Here is a 12,291-nt window from a genome sequence, read left to right as displayed (position 1 = left end):
TTAAGAACAATTGAGCGTAAATATAGAACAAATAAAAAAGCAATTAATTAAAAATATTACTGCTTCGCACTTTGACATTGCAGGTATGAATAAGGCAGGCAGCGTGCAAAAACTTTGTCATTCCAACAACAATCACCTCTCTGGTGTCCGAGCGTAAAGTGCGTAGTGCTGGCAGAGAATGGCAAAAACCCAGGAGTTTGTCACACAGGCTGTAGTCATAGTCTGCGCCGACTAGCGAATAAGGGGCAAAAGAAGGCAAAGTGGTGAAGAGTTTCCTCTGCATGATTGCAGGAGGGGCACTTGCCGAAGCTACAGTGCTTCATGCCCCACTTCATACAGCAACTGTTCACTGGCAGAACCCCATACTTTTTAGAAAGAGATGCAATGGGGTATGTCCAAAAAGAGTGTCAAAGAATAATTCATAAGCAGGTGTAAGCTTCATGTCTAAGAAAAGGTCAGTCAGGCTCCCTGCTTTGACACCTTTCTATTCTCTGAGCCACAAGTGCTCCTTCATGCGTTCTCTAACCATGGAGCGGGCCACTTGCTTTGCAGTCACCGGGGTATCCCACAAAGAAGGCAGACCTATATCATACAACATAGATTCAATATAGGAAAACCAAGCAATCTTCATACACCCCGGGAATTCTAGAAGTGCCTTCATCTAAACTCTATAGGACTCCAGCTCATCTGTTGATCAGAGTCTATGGCAATATATATTCGGGCACCACATAATGTATTGACTGAATGGATCCCTAGATCCAACATTTGGGAAAGGTGGGTGGCACTCTGCAGGAGATTAAGAATGCTCCTAACCTATTTTAAATTTGCGCAGGCCGTCAATCCAGACGTATCCCCACAGTTCTACACCGTACATGGCTGTGCTCTTTGCTTTGATGTTATATATCTCCACCACTGGCACTAAGGAACATGCACAGGTATCTTCCGCAATTTAGATACAGCACCAGGGGGCATATCAACAACAACCGGCGATAATTATCTCTAAGCGCACTTAGCGCTAGGATAATTATCGCCGGCTAGCGTGAATTTTTATCGCTGAGATAGCGTGCTATTAGCAACGCTTATCTCAATAGCGATAAAAATCCTCACGCTAACAGGCTAACGTGAGATTATTGCTGGAAACCCAGCGATAATCTCACGTTACCTTGTTGATAGGGACAGGCAAACTTAGCCATGATATCCTCCTTCCGTAGGATATCATGGCTAAGTCAGAAAAATACCAGACGTAAAAAAGCAGCGTTAACCGCGGTTAGCGCTGCTTTTTTTGTCTCTAACAGGGTTAGCGACATTCTTGATAATAGGAGAAATGTCGCTTAGCGACATTTCTCCTATTATTTTACTCTGGAACGCCCCCTTTGCATCTCATTAGAGATGTAAGGGGAAGCGTAGAGTAAAAGGGTGCTAACATGCAAATTTGCATGTTAGCACCCTGTTGTTGATAGGGCGCTAGTTTTATCTCTCCTTTTTTGGCTTTTAAAGCCAAAAAAGCAGAGATAAAGCCCTTGTTGATATGCCCCCAGATTCTTTATGGAGCTTCAGTGAGAACTTCTTAATGTGCGTGGTCCAACTCATTATGGGGCATATCAACAAGGGCTTTATCTCTGCTTTTTTGGCTTTAAAAGCTAAAAAAAGCAGAGATAAAACTAGCGCCCTATCAACAACAGGGTGCTAACATGCAAATTTGCATGTTAGCACCCTTTTACTCTACGCTTCCCCTTGCATCTCTAATGAGATGCAAAGGGGGCGTTCCAGAGTAAAATAATAGAAGAAATGTCGCTAAGCGACATTTCTCCTATTATCAAGAATGTCGCTAACCCTGTTAGAGACAAAAAAAGCAGCGCTAACCGCGGTTAACGCTGCTTTTTTACGTCTGGTATTTTTCTGACTTAGCCATGATATCCTATGGAAGGTGGATATCATGGCTAAGTTTGCCTGTCCCTATCAACAAGGTAACGTGAGATTATCGCTGGGTTTCCAGCGAGAATCTCACGTTAGCCTGTTAGCGTGAGGATTTTTATCGCTGAGGAGATAAGCGTTGCTAATAGCACGCTATCTCAGCGATAAAAATTCACGGTAGCCGGCGATAATTATCCTAGCGCTAAGTGCGCTTAGAGATAATTATCGCCGGATGTTGTTGATATGCCAATTTATTAGTTAAGGAGACCCCCACATACACAAACTCCTGCACTTGTTCAAGGGGAACATCCTGCACCATAATGTTTGCCCTACCAGATGTGTACGGATTAAATGGCATGAATTTTGTTTTCTTAATATTAAACCCAAGGCCCTGAGTGCTGCGGAACATTAAAAAGTGGTCAAGTATTGCCTGCAGGCCACACAGAGTTTAGAGTTTAAAAGCGTATCATCTGCAAAGAGCAGCGTCGCAATTTTGTGAGGGCCTAATTTGGGCGCATAGTTTCCAGGAAACTCAAGTGCTTGAACTAAGTCCTTAATATATATGGCAAACAGAGTTGGGTCCAACACACAACCCTTTCAAACACCAGTTTCTATATTAGAAACCTCTCAGGATGCGTTTTAAGGAAAGGTGTGCCCTTGGCCCTGGCTTCACCCGGCACAGCTGACACTGTGGGAATGGAGGGAGCACTTTTCAGCAAGTGGTTTGCCCCACCCTCTTACAACTGCACTCTGCACCCACACTTCCGGGCATGTTTCATGAGGGGAATAAAGTTCCATTGGGTGAGTAGAGGTCCTGAATGGTCAAATGGCTCCTCATTTCAAGATTAGAAGTCCCACACTGCCGGGAGTCGGGGAGCACTTTTCAGCTTATGACTGGCCCGCCTGCTTACAGCTGCACTCTGCATCCAGGACTCCTGGCCCGTTTCATGATTGGGGAATGAGGTCCCCTTGGGTGAGTGGAGATCCTGGATGGCAAATGGCCCCACACCTCGAGCCTAGGAGCCCCACACTGCCGGGATGCAAGGAGCACTTTTCAGCATGTTTCTGGCCCCACCCCCTTACAGCTGCACTCTGCACCATGCCTCCGGTGCATTTCGGGATGGGGGATGAAGTCCACTTAAGAAAAGTGGAGGTCCTGGATGGCCTCTCACTTTGAGCCTAGAAGCCCCATACTGCTAGGATGCAGGGAGCACTTTACACCACTTGGCTGGCCCCATTCCGTTAACGCTGCACTCTTTACCCACACCACCTGGCGTATTTCGTGATAGGGGATTGTTAGACCTGGCATCCTTTGCATGATTTCCCCAGGCTTGTTTCCTCTACCTCCTGTATTTTTGAAAGTGTACTGGACTTCGTTTTTGCTGGTTTTGATACTCTTGGCTCTTTAGCTCTGTTGATATTTTAAAGTGCAAGTGTTCCCTGTGTAAATTATGATTATGATTTGTTATCCATGATTGGCAAATTTGATTTAATGGTAAGTGCCTAGTAAACTGCACTATGTGTAGCTAGAGTTGGTAAATCAAATGCTACTAGTGGGCCTGCAGCACTGGTTGTGCCACCCACAAATAGCTCTATAAACTTGTCTTAGGCCTGCCATTGTGGTGTCTGTGAGTGCAGTTTTAACCTGCCATGTCGACCTGGCAAGTGCATCCACTTGACAGGCCCAAACCTTCCCTTTCACTACATGTAAGGCACCCCTGAGGTAGGTCCAAGGTACCCCCATGAGCAGGGTGCAGTGTATGTGAAAGATAGGACAGGTACAGTGTGTTTTTCATGTCTTGATAGTGGAATACTGCCAATTTCTTTTTTCAATATTGCAAGGACTAACTTTCCCATAGTCAATCACTGGAGCTTCCTTGTAACATTTTACAAGTGTAACTTTTGATTGGGAACAGCTAGTGATTTGGAGTTTAGGTTCCCTGAACTCAGAATTCAAAAATTATTCTTTTAGTGAAGATGGTTTTTAAACCGTGGGCTTGAAAATGCCACTTTTAGAAAGTGGGCAGTTTCTTGCTTTACCATTCTGTGTGCCTCTGCCTGCTTGTGGAATCAACGTCTGGTGTAGATTGACAGGGACTATGTGTGCATTCACTCCAGACACTCACACAAAGGGAGCTGAGGTGAGCCCTGCATATTCTGATGAGGCTTCCTTAGCTAGAGTGGTGGGAGGAGTTGTCACTGTCACCTGAATAGGGCTGTGTCTGCCTATCACAATGCTGTCTCCACCCCTGGTAGTATGGCTGGACCAGGGAGGACAGAACTGGTTCTAGTAAGCCAGAGAGACTTTATTTGAAACCTGCACATTTCAAAGGCTGAACATAATATAAGGAGATCCCAGAACTTTAGAACACTTCTAAACCAAGAGTAACCCCTGCCAAGAAAAAGAGCTGAAGAGCTATGAGGAGGAGTACTGTCCCTTTACTGTGAGACATTTTGCTGGGTTGGCCTGAAATTGCTGCTTCTGACTTGGAGAGGACAAAGACTGAACTTTGCTGTGTACATTGCTTGAGGAGATTCTCCAAGAGCTTGATGTAGTGCTTGCCTCCTGTTAAGAAGTCTCAGGGTCACAACGTCTTCACCTACACCATCCCTGAGCTCCACTGCTGAAAAATTCTGACTTGCCTTGTGGTGCCAACTTCCGTTCTGGGCAGTTGGAGATTGTTTGGCTGCTCCCGATGCTGAAAATACATGCATCACCCTTCCAGCGCCGTTTTCCTTGCCACAAGTTGCTGTGTGCTCGAAAAGCACACATCAACGCCGTACCTGTCAGTGGATGAAGAAACTGCAGCAGCCTAAGTCTCGAGTCTGCGAAATCTGAAACTCCCGCTCCAACTCCCTGAAGGCCCTGCTGGGCACTTGGAAAAATCAACGCTTCACCTGTCTCCGGCTGCAGAAATCGACGCAGCGCCTGGATTGCTGCTGCATCCACCCGTAGGGCTTGGAATTTCTTATGCTTCACACGTGCGCCAAATCTACCTCGACGCTAGACTTTCAGTAAGAAACCGATGCATCACCTCCTCTCCAGTAAGGGACCGGCACATCACCTCCTCTCCAATAAGGAACCGACGCATCACCTCCCCTGCATGGTAGTAAGGAAAAAACAAACTCATCACCTACCCTGGAGCATGGAACTGACACGTCACCTTCCCTGTATTTTTGACGCATTCAAGGTACTTTGTATTAAAAGTGACACATCCTCCTTTCCCACCTCCCTCTCCTCCTCGCCCCTTGCCCTCCCCTCCTCCTTCCCTTCCTTTACAAACAACAACAATCTATCCCTTCACTTCTATCACAAACAAAAACAAGCTAGGGTGAAATAAGGGTAGAAAAATGAGCAAACTCCTTAGCCAGTCATATTAGGACTGCCACCTGCCACAGAAGGCTAAGCACAAAGCCTCAGCACACGATGGATAACACCCTTACTTATCTTGCTATCAACAAAAAGTGAAAGCCTCAGGTTGCAAACAGAAATCTGCAGAAAGGTGCCTCAACCCAACATGTTATCTTACAACTGCCAGAACACATTAGCTTCAAGTAATTTAAAGCTTTGCAGCATGTATTTACCAGTAAATATGTCCGATTAACACCAAAACCTGTAACATGCATTGTACTGGAGTTCAAATTATATAGGGGTATATTCTCAAGAACGTATGATAACTACCGCAAGAGTAGCTTAGCGCAACTCACCACATCGCAGTCCATCGCGGGAAAATAACTCCGTCTCAACGTGGTATTCCCAAGCCAGCCGCAACATGCGATAGTCCTACGACAACGCGTCAAACCAATGTGTTAAAACCAAAGCGATGCCACAAAAATGCGAAACACCAATGACCAAAAAGCCGCGATGACGCCAATCGCGATACAAAAATCAGCAAAAACCAGCCACAGGCCTGCAATCCCCACGCGACATGTGGGAAAATGCATTGCAAAAGTTGAAAAAAACACATACAAAAGCCAAATAACAGTGAAGCACAATGGAGTCAGCCGGAGCAAGTGCAGAGGACAACCAGAACCCCACAAGCTCCCCGGAGGACCAGCCTGGGACTTCGGGGTCAGGGAAGGCCAAGGAGAAGAAGAGTTGGAATAAAAGGTTCAGCCGCAGGAAAACAGGATCCTGATTACAGATGTCACCTCCACTGTGTCACTGGAAACTAGAAATGGAATATAGCAGACCATCTTGGACAAGGTGAATGCAGTCGGAGTACTGAAGAGGACCATGGACGAGGTCAAGAGGCTCTGGAATGATATCAAGCGAAAAACCAAGCAGAAGCTCGCAAACAACCAGAAGGCAGCAATGCTGACTGGAGGTGGGAGCCCAGCGCCACAGGAGGAGCTGGACAAGATGGAGGAAATGGTGTCAACAGTCATCAGTGGGAAGATGGTGGCAGGAGTTGGGGGCCCGGACACTGCTCAACAGGACCGGACACTACAACAGGGTGAGTAACGACCAGGGACTGGGGGGACGGGGGGGAGATGGGCACAGTGACACACATGAACAATTAAGCACAGCACATCATCAGACAAACCATGCCCCAGACCCCCAATTGCCACCAAGATACCAATGCACCCACGAATGCCACATACCAGCACTGTATAAGCACAGAAGGCAGAGGCACACCGCATGTAAGGGATGAGGGGCAGCCAACTCAGAGCTGCAGAGGCGACTCCCCCAAAATGCGGCACACACATCACATGCAGAGCACCACAACATTGATAACGACGTGGCAAAATCAACAACTCGTCCACAACAGAACAGGGGACACAACTAGTCCCGCTTGTGTGCAGTAACTGGCCAATCACATATGGCATCGCAGGGAGATGAAAGTTGACAATGTACAAGTACAAACACACATCCGTGAAGTTGTTGAAATGTCCACTGTACCACATCACAAAGGCAGCTCCCCACAAACAGTCACAATGTACACTGTCACTCAGTCTGCATGTAAACATGTTCAATGCGTCAACATACATGTGAACATAATGTTAAACTGCATCTCCCCTCCACATTGCAAAGGGAAATACAACACCTCGTGCAGAGCAGTCCCAACCTCTCTTCTCTGATGACGAAGAGGACAATGAGACCTTTGACCTCAACGCCCTCCAACAGCTCGTGGACAGCCCCGCACCCCACCTCCAGGAGCAGGGCAGTCCAGCTGCTATGAGGAGAACCCACTCCCTGCAAAGTACGCACAGCAGACAGCACCCACCACCACGGCTGACTCCCAAGACCACCACGACCAACACATCACCTTCCAACTCCATGTGTTGGGGTGCCAGGAGAAGCTGGCTGAACAGGTGCAGGTGGGGTTCGACCACATGGCAGACAAACTAGATGCCATATGTGGGTGTCTTAGTGCCATCAGGGACCACTCACAGTCCTTAACGGACACCGACAGTCCGCTCCCTGCTCTCTAACGAACCATGTCCGGCATCGCCAGGGTCCTGACTCAGAGGCAAGAATGACTGTCCAGCCATAGTGGCTCCAGCAAGTTCGCCCGGGAGTTCGGACTCATGCGGAGACTCATGGAGGACAGGGAGCATCAGCGTGTGGAAATAGCAGCTGACACGGCTGCACACCAGCGAGAGTTGGCTGGGTCCCTCAATGCCATAAAGACCATCCTCATGACATTGCTGCCACAAGGCCAGGCGCCAATGCATGCTGCTGCTACCACTCCATCCACAATCTCCGGCCACTGATGTGTCAGTGCCACACAGTGCGGCACACATTCCACCTCCGGTCCCTGCGGTTTCACTGCCACACAGTGCTGGAGACAGAACACCACCACCCACATGTGAGGTAACTGAAACAGCAGAGGACGAAGATGCGGATGAATCTGGCCTCGTGGTCATAAGGAAGTGGTAGCATCCGTGTCCTCCATATGGCCTGTTAATGCTTGGTTCTGCCCTCAGCATCATCCCCTTCCAGTGTCCCCTGATGCATTCTGAGTCACTCACCTTGGACCTCGACATGAACTGCCATATTCTGCCTGGTCACCCATGACACAGAAATCAGACTGTGGACTGAACTCCTCCACTACTGAGGAATATGTCATTCACAGAAGGACTCTGGATGGCCCGCCACTGGCCGACGCTGCAAGGTGGGCTTTGCATGGCCCTGTACTGCCCCGCATACAACACTCCATTGAATGTGCATTAAACATTCATTTTCACAATAATGTTTCATGTCTATGATCTTGCAAGTGTGGAGGCATGAATGCATGTAGGGTCATTTATTGCACCTTATGTCCATGTTGCTTATGTTGTAGGACTTGGGTCACAAGATGACACATTGCCGATTGCGTACTGGGTGGCGCTGACACTAGAACGCATTTGGTACTTCCTTGTCCAGGCCAGAACAGAAGCACGCTCACAGCCCCGGGGTCATTGTTCACACACCTACGCTGGACTGGCATACGCCAAGCCAGTCCACTCCGCTCACGCTCACGGGGGGACGACAATGCTACATGTCCCAGGTCTTCCCTGTAGAGATCTGCTGCTCACAGGTCTAGTTGTCCGCACACCACGGCCACTCCCTCACGGCTGGTTCACATCCACACCACACCCATTCGGCACCGGCTTCACAGGACATGTGACCATGCCAATAAAAAGGGCCTGGCACATGTGCTGGATGCCATTTCCACTCTACAAATGGGTGTCTCATTGTGGGTATCCTTCATGCATGAGGGCCGAGGGCCCTGCCACGTCACATTTCCCAGTTCCGGTGGTGACATGATGGTGTCCGCACCACGGGACTCAATCATAAAGGGTCCATGGCTAGTGGTGCACAGACTTGGTGGGACCGGATGCACTACGGCAGGCAAAGGCACACCAGCACAGGACGGTGGCTTTCGGTGCACCGAGGTAGGGGCACCTAAAGTGCTGAGCGGGGATGCAACCTGCGATGATGCGCCGTCCAGGTGTTCCGGAATGGTGGCATTGGTGTGAGCCCTGCTTGACTGCAGTGCAGGCCTGAGCCAGTGGGCAGTACGTGTCCCCGCTCGGTGCGTTGCCTCACAGTTCACAGAGTTAGTGGCACCTATTGAGCTGAGCGGGTGTGCAGCCTGCGATGATGCCCAGTGCACTGATGTGTTCTCTGCCATTGCGAAATCAAGACCCAGAATCATGTGTGTGACCTGGTGGCCCACGGTGTGTGGCTGCATGATGTGGAGGGTGCCATGGTCGTGGGCCACAGGCTTGGAGATCCCACAGGCACGTGGTGTGCCCTCTTGAAGACTCGCCGCTGGCGAAAAGTGAGCAGTGAGGCCTGGTCGTGCAGGGGTGGGCAGTCTCCGCTGGGTGGTGGGAGGGGCTGGGGTGCAGCAGCATGTGTGCGCAGGGGCGGGCAAGCGGTGATGGCATGTGCTACTGTATGGACTCTGCCATTCATGTCTCTGTCAACTGTTTCAGATGAGTGACATGGGGGACTGCAGTGTGTGCCGGCACGTGGTTGGAGACACACCAGTGTGGCTGCAGGTGAGCAGTGGGGCCTAGGTCCGCAGTGTCAGCACTCTCTCTTTCTCTCTCCCTCTCTCCCTCGCTCTCCCTCTCTCTTTCTCTCTCCCTCTCTCCCCCTCTCTCGCTCTCTCCCTCTTTCTCTCTCCCTCTCTCCCTCTCTTTTCTCTCTCCCTCTCTTTTCTCTCTCCCTCTCTTGCCTTTGATGAGCGCATGACACACCTTCTTATCTGTCTTTCTGTTTTGCAGGCTGTGACTTACGGAATGCCCGGAGAAGACAAGCAGTGACTCTTCATGATTTTTTTTGTTTCATCTCTTCATGATTTTTTTTGTTTCATCTGTAATAAAGGTTTTGTTTTGGTTATATGATGCGGATGTGTGTTTCAATTTTTGTGGCCACACCTGTCTGTTAGGTGTTGTGGTTGTGCGACTTCAGGCGATTTGTTGGGGTCATCGTTTCGTGGGGTTGATGTGCATTCTCCTTGTCAGGATGGTGGGGGGGTTGAGGGGGTCAGGGGTGGGGATGGGGGTGTGTGTTGTTGACCTCTTGGTGCTCCAGGCTGCATGTTCAGTTGCTCGGGGGCATTTGGCTATGGGCTGTGCTCCCTTGGCTGCAGCCGGTTGTCGTCCGACTTTGCACCAGGTCAGAGCAGGTGTTAATTTCCTGCTGCTAACGCACCTTATCGCATGTTTTGTGTTCTTATCGCAGATCAGGCAGGTCATTGAGAATGTTGTAGAGTGGTATTGTTGCGGCTTTTTGCTCGGGAACGCCTACTCAGCATCTCATTAGCGATAGTGTCCGGGGTCATCCGTGGTGATGTTTTTGGAGGATGCTATCACGGGAAAACTGGTGCTATCGACTGTTTGCACCAGCTTGTGAATGGTGCGATAAATTGATCGCGACTTTGGTTGCGCTAAAGTGCCGTTAACTCGGTGATAGCTTCTTGAGAATATGCCCCTTAGTGTTTCATATGTTGTCCCAGACGCTGACGTACGTTCTACCTAAGAGTGCTATCATTGGAAAAGTGAGTAACTGTAATGCAGCATATATGGATAGTGTTTTGGTGCTGTGCATGAGGGTTACAGTTTTGCTCTTATCTTGTTGTGCTTCAAATTTGGCAGGAGGCTGAAGTAACAAGCACTATAAAAGCCAAAATGTTTTTCCTCTACAAGATCTATTTGCTTTGCTAATTCTTTTTTTTTTAAATGTTGCACAAAAGCGCGGATTGCTGTAAAATATAGCTTTAAATAAAGTGCTGTGACACGGCCAATGGAATCCGCCACATAGAGCTTTTTTTCTTTAAGTCATATTGCACAGCAGCCCACGTTGCTGTGCTATATTTTTTAAAAAACATTAAACAAAGTTAAACAGCACTCGCATTGGGCTTTGCTTCATGTTTTTGTGTGGGGGCGGTAGGTTTAGAGGTGGCAGGAGGAACTGTGGGGAGATGTCAGCATCTCAAAGGAGGACAGGGAAGTGCAGGTGGTGGAGCAGCATGAAGGAGGTGTGGGGGAAGGAGGGCAGTAGCAGCAATAACACAACAGAGGGTGGAAGATTTCGGGGGCAAGCAACATGAGGGAGGTGTGGAAGAAGAGGGAGGGAGCAGCAACACAACAGAAGATGAGGACGTGCACGGGGGCCAACAACACCAAGAAGTTTTGGAGAGGAGGGAGGAACTGAAACGCAATGGAGAGCAGGGGGGGATGAGGGCAAGAGCATGGAAGGGTGGCAGAGGGAGGGAGAGGAGATGCACACACTCTTGGAGAGTGAATGTATTTTTTCTTAAGTACCTGCAGGAGCCTGAGGCCAATGGAAGTACACAGTCTGTAGGCAGGAAACTGTACTTGGTCCATGCTCCACAGCAGTGACAAGCACTTAAAGACCCAGGAGGAAGAGGATGTGACCACTAATAAGCAAGGAAGCAAGAGTGACATCAAAGCCAACCAATAGTCAGTAATAGGTGGACTCTAAACGCATTTATACGTTTTAATTTTTGTTGATAAAAGATTTCGCTGATAGCACATGCACGCTGTTCAGGCGAAAACTAAAAAGAAGTTACAAGTGGTACATTTAAGTATTAAAGTTAATGAATAAGTGGGTAAAGAGTATCTGGATTTATTCTGGACTATGTGGGAAGTGTTTTTCGGTTGTGTTGGTATGACAGAAAAAGCTTAGCCTGAGTCGCTGCAAGAGTTAATCTATGCATGCTCAATTGTTTTAAGAACCAATATACGTGGTCATGCAAGCATGCAGATGCCTACCATCTTAGAGCGGTCTGCATCATACAGCTGAAACCACATTGAATGTGACCACTCCTTTGTGATACATGCTTTCATGGACTGTAGTATGGGCCCAGGCGTAGTAGTAAATGTTACCATAATCACTGGTTACCATAATCACTGGTTCTAATGCTGGTGGCTTTGAAAGTATGAAAAGTAGAGATGTCCGCATTGGTATTGAAACATGTAAACATCCAGTTGGAGCAAAACTCTGCATGAGGTGATTTAAACATGTGACTTGTTCTAACAGAAATAGCTTTAACTCACTCCAGATAACCAAAAACCATAATGTGCCAAAATAACTTATAAGAGTACTAAGATTCTAGTATTTACAGAAAATAAGGATAAAAGTGATATGTGCCAGCGGCGCACGTTGGATGCAGCTACTAAATGATGCAAATGCACATGCACTGCAGATATAGTGCATTGCAGATTGCAAAGCACATTGGTATCAGAGTGCACTCCATAAAGGGGCACTTTAACAGTTCTAAAGAAGTCTCAAGGCAATTGTACAAATACATAATATAGGCCACATTAGAGGTGATCTGTGAGAACTGTTGATGTCTCAGCAATTGGGAACCTGTAGGAGAGAGATGTCTAGACGGATGGGCAGAGGGAGAGATG

The sequence above is a fragment of the Triturus cristatus genome, chromosome 11, assembly GCF_964204655.1.
Source record: "Triturus cristatus chromosome 11, aTriCri1.1, whole genome shotgun sequence".
In the NCBI taxonomy this organism is placed as follows: domain Eukaryota; kingdom Metazoa; phylum Chordata; class Amphibia; order Caudata; family Salamandridae; genus Triturus; species Triturus cristatus.
This window is presented reverse-complemented; position numbering follows the sequence as displayed.